General features: G+C 27.5%; 1 protein-coding gene and 1 non-coding gene across 4 annotated transcripts in view; both read left to right on the top strand.

Annotated features, from left to right (window-relative positions):
* The window catches only part of LOC123295694, a 70,236-nt gene that overhangs the window by 22,744 nt on the left and 34,478 nt on the right, over positions 1–13,014 (top strand). For all 3 annotated transcript variants that reach the window (XM_044877119.1, XM_044877118.1, XM_044877116.1), the window contains exon 2: positions 1,607–1,643. The gene's annotated coding sequence lies outside the window, so the exon portion shown is untranslated. The remainder of the gene's footprint in view (positions 1–1,606; positions 1,644–13,014) is intronic.
* Positions 10,969–11,039, top strand: Trnag-gcc. Its single transcript has one exon. It is a non-coding gene; the product is annotated as a tRNA-Gly (tRNA).

Below are 13,014 nucleotides of genomic sequence, written 5' to 3'. Positions count from 1 at the left end.
GTTTTTCATTTTTCTCTCATCCCTTTGTTCACAAAATTTGAAGATTCCCTAACGCACCTTTTTAGTGCTTTATTTCTTTGTATTTGCCTGAATAAAAATATCAATCATACCTACTACCAAAGCAATTTATCGATACACTAAAACGACTATTACCGACTATCGTCTATAAGTAAGTGATTTATTCTCCTCCTTTGGTTTGTTAAATGAAAAATAATTTGTTGAAAACTCTGAATGACCTACTGACATATATAGTTTATACATCGTTGATGTTTATTGCTCAGGTACATGAAAATCTATAGTATCTGCACGTGAAAAATTATTTTCCATTTATTTTTAGAACAGTTGAAAATCACAATACCTTTGTTGAATAGTTTATCTCGCAATAAAACAAAATATTTTTCTGAAAATTAAATTATTGTGAATTTAATAAATTTAAAACCTCTATGCATACTGAGTTCTTAAGGCGTTGGTGTCGTATGTGAAGTCCCAGAATAAGCGCCTTTGTGATTTGTGAGAGTGGTTAAAACTGAACAAAATCCCAGAAATTTAAATCATTTAGAAAAATCATGACAAAATACTAGAAAAAGTCATGGAACTCATCCGGGAAACCTCGGTCAATATATTATATTACCTTTTTCTTTATATTAAAAAAAATGTTTACATTTTTAACTGCAAAAACTATTTAAAAGGGTAAATATAAAAAAAAATAAATAAAATTTGAGATAAACATAATATTTTGACACTATAAATCGTGGCTAATTTACTGTTTTTTGACACGTTCGTTTACAATAGTATCTACATGAAAGTATAAACATTTTATGTCACAAAATTTAGTATATATCCCTGAAGAATCATTGCTCTGTATTTCCCATACATTCCTCAATTTTTAAATTGATTTCAAATCGAGCATAGGTATAATCCTCTGCGTCACAAATTTTGCACAGAGCAAATGTAAAACAGAGTGCCATACTTTTTTTTCTAAACAAATTAGCAAAGAGAAACATTCTTAATAAGAGTAATCACGACTAGCTAATTCTTACTGATGATGACTACTTGGTAGTCGAAATACATATTTATAAAATACAAAAAACTGATCTAGAAAATTGGGGCAAAAATCGAAATTTATTTCGAAATATCCTCATTCATTTATTATCTTCGATAATATTTATAATGCAATAGTAGTTATATAGCACTGCTTATCATGGAGACAAAACGATTTAATAGTGCATAGACCATATACCAGACCTACATGTTTTTTTATAATTATTTATATTTAATATCAAACTATAATAATATATAAATAATTTTATTGAATGATAAAAATTTTTGATAAGTTTAATTACTTGTTTCAAGGACAATATGTTAGTAGTTGAAATATATTATTCTAAAACATGGGGCTCATGTTAGCGCAAATATAAATACAAATATGATAATACGAAAATATACTATTGTATTGTGATTTAAAGCACAGAAACATAGGATAACATATATTATACAAGCTTGGAAGAAATAAAATTTTAGATATCTATAATGAAGTAAAATATTTATTTTTTCTTTCAGTTTTCACTCAAGCGCATAAAATTAATTGAATCTTATTTATTTACAGATATTAAACGGTTCCTCGTCCTGTCTTCTACGATTAGGTAAGTTCTTTAAGGTGTCGAAGTATGAGTTAATTGGCTTTGAAATTATTTTATATTGTCTTAAATACACTTTAACTTAAAAGTAGACTTGATACCATAACAAAATTTGAAAGTTAAAAATGGTGCAAATCGGGTGTTTCTTGCAAAACAAAAAGTTTTATATGTAATCTCTATGGCAATACCGTGCAATAACGTCATTTACGTTCATATTTTGCATACCTTTCAAAAACCAACTTCACTTTTCTGTCTCTTTTTCATTATTTTTGAATTCTTTGTAAGTTACTTGAATTTAAAAGAATTCTTCCATTCATTGGAGGTAAAACAGGTATCCTTAAAGTTCAGTTTTATTTCCTTTACAATGTCTGTTTGAGGAAATTAAAATTATTTTTTTAAACTGTCTGAAAAGTTACTTGAATTGAAAAGCATTCTCTCATCCATACCTCATGTATTATCTCCTTAAAAATAAATCCGACTCTGTTCCACCGGCACTAATTCCGCCATTATATCTACATAATGTTAAACTCAACTCAAGTAATGTAATAGACCACACAAGATGATTATAATTATTTAAAAAAAACTTCTTTCATTTCAACCCCATATAATTAAATATTTTCTACCAAATTTGTTACTCAAATATCATAATTAGTGTACCTACCTATGCCTAATGTAAATACTAATACATGATAAAAGATGAACGAGGTACTTTTTTAATTTTAGTAATTTATATTTTCTGTTTATTATACCTTGTATATATGAAATATGTATCAAGGTATACTAATTTAGTTCCAAGTTTGTAACGCTTAGAAATATCGACGATACAAACAAAATTTTGGTATATAGGTGTTCATAAAATCATCTAATTAGTCCATTTCCGTTTGTCCGTCCGTGAAATATCAAAAAGGAAGAGAGATATCAAGCTGAAAATTTTATAGCGTGCTCAGAACGTAAAAAATTTTGTCCAGAAATTTGAAAAGTATGATCCAAATTTATTTGAATTAAATCGATTTTTTCATAATACTGCCAAATTTTCTCCAATTTGTGTGGATTGTTTGTAAACCCACTAATTTTAGGTTATTCTTTTCATCTGTAATGTTAGTTTTTCGCTACAATTTAAAATTGTGTTAAAAGTTGGGATTAGGACTCCCCACATTTTTTAAACATACTATAGTGTGGTTAAAGACCAGATATTTGAAAAGCATGGCCCAAATTGGATATAATTTGGAGAAGATAGAGAAAAATTAAATTTTTTGGAAATTGATGACGTCATAAAGTTCAAAATATAGATTTTTGGATAACACAGCCTAATTTTATCCAATTTGTGTGAATTTTTTTTTGAAACCTACTAATTTTGGGTTGCTTGTTTCATCGGTAATGTTAGTTTTTCGCTACAATTCACCTATGTGCTAAAAGCTGGGACCAGGAACCCACATTCTTGAAACCTATTATTGTGAGGCTAAATTTTTCCAGAAATTTGTAAGGTATGGCTCAAATTTAGTTGGATTACATAATTAGTTCATGGAAATTGGATATAATTTGAAAGAGATAGAGCAAAGTTCGTAAATGAGCAACATAGGTCAATTAAGTCTTAGGTCCGTTTAAATTTGTAAACCTTTAGAGATAAAAGAGAAGTTAACTGGGAAAAATATTTTTTATATAAAAATAAACAACTTTGGTTTAAAACATCTTTTCGTAAGCTTTGGTGTCCATTTTCATCGAAACTATAATAGGTAGAGCGAGATGAAAATTTGTACTTAGCTTCAAGTAGTGAGCCTGAAAAATTTAAGAAAAAAAGAAAAAAAAGTTTACTAGAAGAAATTTCGATAAATTTTCAAAAACTAAGACGTATGGTGGTCGAAAGACCGTAAAAAAAACAGTTTTTTCATCTTATATAAAATATTAAAAATAATGCAAGCACTAATTCTCAACCATGTCTATACATGATATTTCAACAATTAGTTCAGTCAATTGTCTATTTTAATTTGTTTTTGTGAAATTTTGTGTTTAAATAAATAATAATGTTGTCAAATATTGAATAATAAAAGTTAATATTATATAATGGTATATAGTGAAAAGTATATATTGGTAATAAACCAACCCTTATTAATGTACGTTTTTAGGTTAGAATGTCATTTGCAGAAAATAAAAGCTCTCGGTAATTGAATTTATGTTTTTCATTTTATTAATGTTTTCATAAAATGGAATGAATGAATATTTTATAATAAAATTTTTAAACAATTTTTAATTATACGTGATTGGTTTATATTACCTTAACGTATCACACATAATTAAAGCTTTTTTTATAACCATGTATCTCTCATTTCTAAAAATACCCAATACCTTCCTTCGCTGGAACAAGATATGTAAATAAAACTAAAAGAAAAAGATCGGCAATGGCGGTTTCTTAAGGATGTATGAGCATGACAACAGTGTTTGATTTAAAGGCTCAAAATTATTTTACAGGTAGACTTTTGCTCAAAGAATATGTGGTTAAAATTTCAGCTTAGGTATCCATGCAAATTTTTAAGAAATAAATCATTGAAAATCGATATAAAATACATTGGCTCTTATGGAGGAATCTCAAAAAACGACATATTTTGAGAGTTTTTGATAATTTTCATTTGGAATGAATGAAAACAAATTAAAAAAAAACTTTTGAATAGAAAGTAAACATATAAGCAATGACATAGAAAAGTAAAAAACCAAGTGTCTCCGTCCATATAAGGGATGTAAGAGCAGGGTAGATTTAGGGTTGAAATTATTTTTAACTTATTTTCAACTTTGATGATGAATTTTAGTATATCTTTATGAATGTAGAAGAAAAATAAAAATAAAATTTTTCGATATGTGCCTTGATTTTCGAAATATTAAAAGCTGAATAATTCAACAAAATTTTCAATTTTTGATATTTTGAAAATTACGTCAGATATCGAAAAATTTTATTCTTACTTTTCGTCTTATATCGTCAAGTTATAACATAATTTATCATCAAAATTGAAAATATCAATTTTTTAAATTTGTGTCCCCACTACCGTGCTCATACATCCTTAATTAGCAATAACAATAATTGTATTCTTTTTGTTAAAGATTTTTCACAAAAAAGGTGAAGTGCTATATCACTTTTGAATCGTGTGTTTTTTTATCAATTTGGCGGTTGTTGGAAAACTTTGAAACAGTATAATTAAAACATGCATTTTTAATGAATTTTCACGTCAATTCACATCGTGCATAGTATATGGAAAGGAAAACAAATTCAGTCACAGCACTACATATAGCTGCGAAATGTTCTATAAAAGTTCTCAAGATCGCATCATATAAAATAAATTAAATTTCAATCTCATAAAACAAATTACTTCAGTTGTTAGCATGGGCTCTGTGATCCTGAACGTGTTGACAGCACATTTAGGTTATTTCCTATGTTTTCTGACCCGCAGAATCATTTTCAAACTCATACTCGCCCGGACAAATTTTTCTCATCCCCTTATTGGGTATTTCCAAAAACTGTCTTCAATCGCTCAACACAAAGATTCGTATATTTAATCTTAGGCACGAGATTCCCGAAAATTTAAAAAAAAATGAATTGTTTTTATTATTTCTAAGCACTAAATGATTTTTCACAAAAGAAATTTTGTAAAAACTTGCTAAACTTTTTAAATTATCGAGCTTTCGATCTATGTATTTCTCGAGACCCAAGGGGCTCTTAGTGGGTTAAATCATGATTATGTTATTTGACCTGTATAATCGATTTTTAATGGTTTTAGATTCGTCTGCGGACTTCATGACCAACTAGAGCTTTAAAACTGTAAGAGGTAGAAAACATGTACAAAAAATATTGGTTTTTTAAAAACAAACTGTTTTTTTGGAAAAATCTTTTAAAAAACTCCATAGATGTGCTACAATTTCAGCACTAAGTTTAATATAAACTAAATCTATAATACAGGAGTGCATGACAGATGTTATTTTTACTTATTTTTAAATATTTTTTATACATAATTTATATGGTACTAACTTCATACCCGCCCGCTTCACTGGACTTAAAAGTAAAAAACCACCACTTTATAGCCTCCACATTTCTTGATCTAAGTTATCCCCCTACCATACACTTTTTTTACGCAGCTAAAAGATATGCAAAGTTTTCAATTTTTTTAATTGTAAAATATTCATAATTCATTGAGTATATTATAATTTAGGTGGCCCTGAACTGTTTGACATTTACTATTTTTAAATTTTTACAGAAACCTTTAATTTATGGTTCAAAATGATGATTATAGATGGGCAGATCTATGATCATCATTTTGAACCATATATTAAAGATTTCTGTAAAATTTAAAAATAGTAAATGTCGGATTAAATTTAATTTTTCTTTTCTTTTTATATATATATGTATAAATTGTAGCTCATGTGTTATTCTGATGTATGAGCTTTATTACTCTACAGTTTCATTAAAAACCATTCGCTAGTTTTTGCGTGAAAGCGTAACAAACAAACATCCTTACTTTCACATTTATAATTTATATAGGTATAAAAAAAAAATATTGATTTAAAGTGGCTCGTATATTTCAGACATATTGCAAGTATATGAATATATGGCAAAATAAATTTATAACGAAGTATAAAGTCTATAAATACAAAATTTTCTATTTTCATCTTAAACATTTATTTAAAATTTATAATATTTTCACAATCAATGCTGCTTGATAAGATATGATGATGTATATGCATATATAAAATTTTGTATTTAAATATTTAATGAATCAATTAACGTTTTATAAAGATTTTGTATATTCAATTTTAAATAATTAAATATATTTCCATAGTTTGCTAATATTTACACAGATTGGACATGTTTTTATACTATATTTTATGGTAATACAGGAAGTTTTTATGTACCTAACTAAAAGATAATTAATTTTTATTATAACAAAATTAAAACTGGTTGATTTTATTACAATTATTGTAAGTACTTAGATTTTAATCTGGGCTTCTATTATGAGTCTAGTACACAGTTTTATCGATTATTTTAATTTTTTTATCTGTTATGGAAGAAAGATACAAAGTTTGGTCTATCAAATTCTTAGATTGTGAAGATATTTTAATTTTGAGGGAAGCGCAGATCATTACGTTTATTAATATCTACTCGCATTGCCCACAAAGGTGCACCCCGTTCGATCCCCGAGGAGTCCTACGTCCTTAGCTCCGCGTCACAGAAAAAATTATTACATGAGTTGAAAATATCTCAACGTATATCTCTAGCATATATGGAAGAACATGGATAGTTTTAGGAGTTTTTTTCCATTTCCAGTTTCTATGTGGGTTATGAAATTTTCGAAGTATTCTGTTAATTTAGTTTTAAGAAATTCTGCATCGAATGCAATAGCCTAGAGAAAGCTGAGGTCTAGTTGTAAGTGAAATTGAGCAAAGTTTCTGTGGTTACTTTTATCTGCCTTTTTGAGCATTAAGATAAGTCTGACTATAAAGAAATTTGAAGTTTCGTGGCTCAAGTATGGAAATTGACGATTTTACGAGTTACGATTTTCTTATTTGTGACGCCTTTACTATAACGTATATCTTAAAAGAAAGTTATTAACAACAGGAACAAACGTGGAGAAAATGACAGGAACTTTGCATTTGTTCGAAGGATTGAACAAATATAGACCAATCAAAAAATGCATAGCCCTTTCCACAATTTCAAACTTCCATCCGTTTCTTTCGACTAATCTTAGTGTCAATAACTTTCGTTTAACATACACGGCCGGCAAAAAAAGCGTCGTTTAAAAATACGTCGATAAGAGTCGAAATCGTTGCTTGTCCTATTAATGAATCAATGTTTTCATTAAGGGAGAATAATTTTCAGCCCAATTGATTAAATCAAGTAACCCTAGGATATCTTCATGGTTCCTAGGTTTTAGATTCATAATTTCTTCGATTCAGTTCCACTTTTTTCTTGAACGGTGAATTGCATAGTTATTATAATAAAAAGTATTATTGATTGAATTTTAGTATAAAATAAAAATTACATTCAAATTGAATCGTTTATATAAATTAATTTTTAACAGTACAATAAAATTGAAACATTAATTTATTTAGTAACCAATTTTATAAAATACGTGATAATATGTATAAAATTTTAAATTCTTAATGTAAATATTTTTATTTTTGTTCAATGTAAGTATTAACTTGAATTTGTTGCATTTATATAATATTCGAGTGCATTTAGATCAATTTTTAATCTTTTAACCGATTTGATTAAAACCTTCTCTTGCGGTTTCTTTTTATACTCTTGTTTGCATCCTTATAAAATAAACACACAAAATATTTAAAAAAATACTTTTTGAAACAGTTTATTTCAGCAAAATGTTTAAGCGACCATGAGTGAGACAGAATTACTTGGCTTGCTTCAGGCTTAAAATATGCCGATAATTATTTATAAATTATCAGTCGCAAGACTCCGAATGACTGACGATAGACCATGACGTGTAGATGAGGACAATGGTAAACCTAATCATCTCGGACGCTAGGCCAGATATTAAGGATTGGCGCTATTTGTCAATTTGTGACAGGCTAAGTTTAAATGGAGTTCAGATTTCGGTTAAGTATCTTAAAAAATGTAACACATCACCCTGTATGACTGTGCAAAATTTCAAATCGATATTCCTATAAATAACGAAAATATGAGGGTGTCTTCATCTTAAATGCAACACACTGTGTGTTTGTATTATGGTACGATAACATGCGAAAGTAATCATGTTTAGTGTTCTCTAGAGTTTGTTGGATCTTAAACCTTAATCAGGCACTGCGTGAAAGAATTCATCAAAAACGATTAAAGTAAAATTGCATAAATCCACTCGGGTAATCAAACTTAAATAGAATATAATTTTTTTTAAGTTGATATCTTTTAAGGTATGTTTATATTTTATTGTTAACAATAACTATATTCTAAATTTTTAAAGTATATTAATTACATGAAGAGTCATTTTACATCTATAAGAATACCTATTATTTAATAATATGTCATATAGTTATTGTTTTCAATCTTGTAAATTGATATTGAGTTTTATTCGGATATTTATGCTTTGCAATTAAATAACTTACCAATCTGAATAATGAATGGTATGCGTGTGGTATTCCAATATTACAATATATGCCTATTCGTACCGTGTGTGAGTTTTATTGGAGGCGTTTCCATGGTAACGATACACTACTTTAATTATAGAATTGTATGGATGCATATATAATTGTATGGATTGCATTTATGACTTACATTGGGAATTTAATATTATTTGAAAAATAATATTTGTGCAATTTGATTTCTTATTTTCACAATTTTTAATGCATTAAGTTTAATTAATTACTTAGTGTTTTTCAATAATTTTAATTTGACATTTTCTTTAACATTAACATGTAAAGGAACTTTTTCACTGGAAGCGCTGGCATCGTTTTTATTGTCCCTACCATGACTACGCACACAACGAATAAATTGAGAACAATATTCATTCTAAATTTATATTCAAATATGTATGTCCCATTTTGCTCCCCTTAAGGATTGAATTGCTTTAGCTAAGCGAATTCCCTCACAGATTGAAAAAATAATACATTCATCTTAAAATAGAATAGATGTGTGCGTCATCTTTTCCAATTTGAAAATTTCTCAGTTTAAAAACTGATGATTAATATAAAACAAGAAAGAGTTGAAATATACAAGAATAAATATTGAATGATAAAATTAATGTCTGTATAAGTTTAGTAATTATTAAATTAATCGTAGATAATCTTTATGTAAACATTTATTACTAAGTTGTTCATACATACATAGTAAGGTACATGTAAAGGTATAGTGATTACAAAAATTGTTGGTCCTTAGCACAGGATATGGCCGAAAAATTAAATTGAGTGGGGAGCTTTATTTAATATCCAATAATAATTATTCATCATCGTTAAACTAATAATAATTTGTAAAGTAAAAATTTTTTACGAAAAGAATATAACTTGAGTTTTAAATAATTTTAAATAAAATGACGACACTAGATATTTATTTTGAATTTAATACAATTTTGAGATTCAAATGTACCTATTAAGCCAATAACTTGACACTTTTAAAAAATTAATTGGTTAGACCGATCGATTGCTTTAGCAATTTTCTTGTCTAGCTTTTTTTTGCTAAAAACTGGTTTTTCTTTACGAGCATGTGTACAATTTCATGGTACTTTAAAATCTTTTTTTGCATTTCACGTGTTTTGCCGGAAGTAGATCGAAAATTTTATTTTTCAAATCCACGATATTTTACTTTTCTTTTCGAATTTATATTGGACATGGATTCGTATATTGTTTTATATTATTTTATTTTAGTACCCGTGCCATGTTTTTGATTTTTATTATATTTTTCGTCGGCTAAAATAATAAATAAAATGATATTTTAAATATTTATTTTATGATTATAATTTATTTTATATGTACTTAAGTATAGTTGTATATTATCTAACCAGAAGTTAAGTAAGTACCTGTATTTTATTAAATAAATACACAAAAATTCGTTTTTTTATTTTTTTATTGTTATTATTTTGTAGAAATAAACGTTTAAAGTTTAATTATGAATGGTTTTTATCGAAATGTTAAATGACAACAGATACTGTCGTCATTAAAAAAATTTATATGAAACAGTCTCATAAAATCATTATAAATACAATGCGTTCGAAAAAATTGATAAATTTTTTAACTAGAAAGCAAACTAAATAAATACAGGCAGGGCACATATTTTGAGAGGCAGGGACATTTTAAAGCTGGCGAGCTTGCTAGAAATGGCACAATGCTGCCGGGCATAAGTATCAATAGACATCCGGGAGTTCCATTTGCGAGCTGCAAGTTGCCCCTCAAAGAACATATTTTAAAAAAGGCAAATCTTAGATGGAGGGAGGAACGTACGAAAGTGTATCGATCGTAGCAGCATTGATCGTACAATTATTATTACCATAAATAAAGGATACTTTTATTGTTTATAACGCTTTCGATTATAAGTACATTCCCCGAAAACTTATGGTAGATAGTTATTTTTATTGAACTAAAAAAATGTTTCCTAGAATAATATACATATGGCAAAACAACGTTTGCCGGGTCAGCTAGTTGTAAATAAAGAAAAGTTTGTATAACAAAAAATCCAAAACCACATTTACTCTCTCGATTGGATCCACTTTTCTTAACTTATGATAAAGTTTTTTTAAATTTTATCACCGTTAATAATTTTAGTAAATATTTTTATCTTTTTGAATCTGAATTTCTGGAGATCGAATAATATTTCTAACATCTACAATAATTTGTATTTCAAATCATAAGAGCATCGTTGGTTCAGTGGTAGAATGCTCGCCTGCCACGCGGGCGGCCCGGGTTCGATTCCCGGACGATGCATTTATTTTGTTTTTCAATCTTTGGAGAAATTTCTTATGATCAGCATTGTAATCAACACGGAAGGAGGAATCATTTTATCTATGGGCGGAATTTCCAATAATAATGGGTATTTTCTTCAAAAAAGAGAGGGAGTGGCTTGTTGTTATATATATAAAATATTATAATATAACCTTATTTATCATCTGGAAAACAGATCGGTCAGCTAATGGAAAATAAATAAGTTTTAATTACATTGATTGTAATAAATATTCTCCATGGTTATTATTCTATGAACATATTTATGAATAATCAAAATTTAAAGTGCAATAACTACTTTTATCACACAAACAAAAACTTATGTTGCAGGTTGTTTTGAAATAAGCATAGACAGTATAAAAAAATTTTATGGTGTTTATAAAATGTCAAAAGGTTATTTTGTTTAATTTAAGACAAAAATGTCTGAACATTGATGATTTCATATTTATTATGAAAAGAGAATTAACTATAGTATATCCTAGCTAGTTATCTCATTAAAATTATACAGTGTTTCTTAATTTTAATTACAACTCACAGTTCAAACTTTAAAATAACAAACTTTAATTATATCTAATCATGGTGGACATAATCCAATAACAGGCTATTAGTTGTGCTAAAGCGAGACGAAACAACACCAGAGAGACATGGTTCTTCTATTTGTCTCGACTAGTAATATTTTTCTATCGTCTTACCTTATCCTGTTTCTATCTTTTAATGTTTTCTATTATTTCGTTTAAAATTTTTTTTGTATTCTAATAAAAATCAAAATTATTAATCTATAAATCGGTTTTAAGAACCAATAAAGATTGATTGAAAAAACTATCAACTGTCTCTCAAATATTATACGCCTATCGAAAAACTTTGCTGTCTTCGATTGACAATAAGATCATTTTTTCGTGTAATTTTGACTTAAAAATACAAATAAAAATAACTGCACGATTTATCGATTGGATGGTTAGTTTCTGTGTTTTCGACTATAATCGTAATTATAATAATTTGGGTGATATTCCGAAATTTCTTCAGAAAGTAATCGTGTCTATGGATTCTTTAGAGTAGTTAGAACCTCAAAAAACATACAAATTCATTTCATTTGACGATTAAATGACAATTAAACAATTACATATCTCTAAAATCATCATAAGCGATCACTAAAAAATTACTCACTCAATCGTTAAAGAAACCCATTTTTTTTTATTTTTTGGGTCAATATTACCCTTTATTCCACATTTGAGTGCATTTTTAAATATGAATAAATCGCCGATATTGCGGAGAATTTTCAGTCGATATCGCAACTACTTTTTATTAAAACATTTTCTTATTTTTTTCACGTGAACCGAAGGACTAGTGTTAGTTGACAACGAATTAAATTTAAAAGTAAGACCATGAACAATAAAATTATTATTACCTATAAAAATTTCTCTTGGATTTAATTTAATTTTTGATGCTCATGTTAGTTAAAATCTGTTATAATTGAAAATTATATACTAATTTGCATTAATCAAAATAAATTAAATTTTGATTGATCAAGGTTACGTTAATAATACGACTTTAATTCAGTACATGTAATACACGTACAAAATACAAGTATAAATCCTTAGTTGACCTTATTTAATTGTGACTATAAATTATATGACATGTATTTTCGTCTAATTGTTTTAATTACTCTATTACTCAAAGTGTTGTAACTACATTATAAACACTGATAACTGGAATTTCTTTTCCATGACACAATTTTTTCTTATTACAGTGACTTCGGCCGCGTTTTTTTCCTCAAATAACTGAAACTTTCTACCACTTTAGGCGTCGAACCCCGAAACAACCTCGTTAGGCAATGAGTTTCAATAAAATATGAAACACGTCTTCTATCAATTCTGTTAAAGAACGTTTATGAAAAATTTGAAGTAAATTGGACCAAGAGACCGGCCGCGTTTTTTTCCTTAAATAACTGAAACTTTCTACC

The sequence above is a fragment of the Chrysoperla carnea genome, chromosome 3 (genome assembly GCF_905475395.1).
Source record: "Chrysoperla carnea chromosome 3, inChrCarn1.1, whole genome shotgun sequence".
NCBI classification, from domain to species: domain Eukaryota; kingdom Metazoa; phylum Arthropoda; class Insecta; order Neuroptera; family Chrysopidae; genus Chrysoperla; species Chrysoperla carnea.
The sequence above is the reverse complement of the archived record's forward strand: the minus strand, read 5'-3'. Positions and strand labels throughout refer to the sequence as shown.